Below are 2,410 nucleotides of genomic sequence, written 5' to 3' on the forward strand. Positions count from 1 at the left end.
TATGTGTGTATACCAGTCAGTATTTATTATGTGTGTATACCAGTCAGTATTTATTATGTGTGTCTACCAGTCAATATTTATTATGTGTGTATACCAGTCAGTATGTATTATGTGTGTATACCAGTCAGTATGTATTATGTGTGTATACCAGTCAGTATTTATTATGTGTGTATACCAGTCAATATTTATTATGTGTGTATACCAGTCAATATTTATTATGTGTGTATACCAGTCAGTATTTATTATGTGTGTCTACCAGTCAATATTTATTATGTGTGTATACCAGTCAGTATTTATTATGTGTGTATACCAGTCAGTATTTATTATGTGTGTATACCAGTCAGTATTTATTATGTGTGTATACCAGTCTATAGGAGTTGGAATATCAACATCTAACCATTGTTTTAATATTACCGTTTTTGTTATGATGCATATTGAAATAAATGCATTTTTACTGTTAAATGACATGTTACTAAATGAACTATATATATAAATGAATAACTGAAAAGACAAATATTTCTCTTTGATGATCTTTTGGAACTGTAATATCATGAGTCCAGCGTCTTATCGCGTGCGACAAAGAAAGAAGGAACATTTTTCGCCAAAGTGCAGCTGAATGTTCTGATAAGGGAATGATGTCAGACTTGAAGGACACCCTCCACACTATAATAGACAAGGTGTGCACAGTCAGCTGCACAGTCAGCATGGACGCTTCTCCCGCCAGATGCTGGCCTTTCAAGGTAAGAGTCCCATTCACCTTCTTTCAAAGTAAGAGTCCCATTCACCTTCTTTCAAGTCAACATGGCTGACTTTAAAGACATCTTTCTATTTTCATCTCAATGTTCATAGAAAGTCTTGACAGTGGCCTGATATTGACATGCTACTGCGTGTATACCAGTCAGTATGTACAGTATTATGTGTGTATACCAGTCAGTATGTACAGTATTATGTGTGTATACCAGTCAGTATGTACAGTATTATGTGTGTATACCAGTCAGTATGTACAGTATTATGTGTGTATACCAGTCAGTATGTACAGTATTATGTGTGTATACCAGTCAGTATGTACAGTATTATGTGTGTATACCAGTCAGTATGTATTATGTGTGTATACCAGTCAGTATGTATTATGTGTGTCTACCAGTCAGTATGTATTATGTGTGTATACCAGTCAGTATGTATTATGTGTGTCTACCAGTCAATATGTATTATGTGTGTCTACCAGTCAGTATGTACAGTATTATGTGTGTATACCAGTCAGTATGTACAGTATTATGTGTGTATACCAGTCAGTATGTACAGTATTATGTGTGTATACCAGTCAGTATGTATTATGTGTGTATACCAGTCAGTATGTATTATGTGTGTCTACCAGTCAGTATGTATTATGTGTGTATACCAGTCAGTATGTATTATGTGTGTATACCAGTCAGTATGTATTATGTGTGTCTACCAGTCAGTATGTATTATGTGTGTATACCAGTCAGTATGTATTATGTGTGTATACCAGTCAGTATGTATTATGTGTGTCTACCAGTCAATATGTATTATGTGTGTCTACCAGTCAGTATGTATTATGTGTGTCTACCAGTCAGTATGTATTATGTGTGTCTACCAGTCAGTATGTATTATGTGTGTATACCAGTCAGTATGTATTATGTGTGTCTACCAGTCAGTATGTATTATGTGTGTCTACCAGTCAGTATGTATTATGTGTGTCTACCAGTCAATATTTATTATGTGTGTCTACCAGTCAGTATGTATTATGTGTGTCTACCAGTCAGTATGTATTATGTGTGTATACCAGTCAGTATGTATTATGTGTGTATACCAGTCAGTATGTATTATGTGTGTCTACCAGTCAGTATGTATTATGTGTGTCTACCAGTCAGTATGTATTATGTGTGTATACCAGTCAGTATGTATTATGTGTGTATACCAGTCAGTATGTATTATGTGTGTATACCAGTCAGTATGTATTATGTGTGTATACCAGTCAGTATGTATTATGTGTGTATACCAGTCAGTATGTATTATGTGTGTATACCAGTCAGTATGTATTATGTGTGTATACCAGTCAGTATGTATTATGTGTGTCTACCAGTCAGTATGTATTATGTGTGTCTACCAGTCAGTATGTATTATGTGTGTATACCAGTCAGTATGTATTATGTGTGTATACCAGTCAGTATGTGTGTATACCAGTCAGTATGTAAAAAAATAAAATAAAATGTAAAAATGAACTTTGTATGGCCAGATAGACGTGAAGTTGATCTCGAGATTCAATGGCTGAAAGTTTAAAAGACACTAAGTGGGACCCTTTTGGGACCCCAAGTGGGATCTTTTTTTAAACTGTCATTGCTTAAAAAACAATAATGAATCAAAATATTTTTAAATGAATTATTGACTT

Source organism: Entelurus aequoreus, unplaced genomic scaffold (assembly GCF_033978785.1).
Source record: "Entelurus aequoreus isolate RoL-2023_Sb unplaced genomic scaffold, RoL_Eaeq_v1.1 HiC_scaffold_104, whole genome shotgun sequence".
Lineage (NCBI taxonomy): Eukaryota > Metazoa > Chordata > Actinopteri > Syngnathiformes > Syngnathidae > Entelurus > Entelurus aequoreus.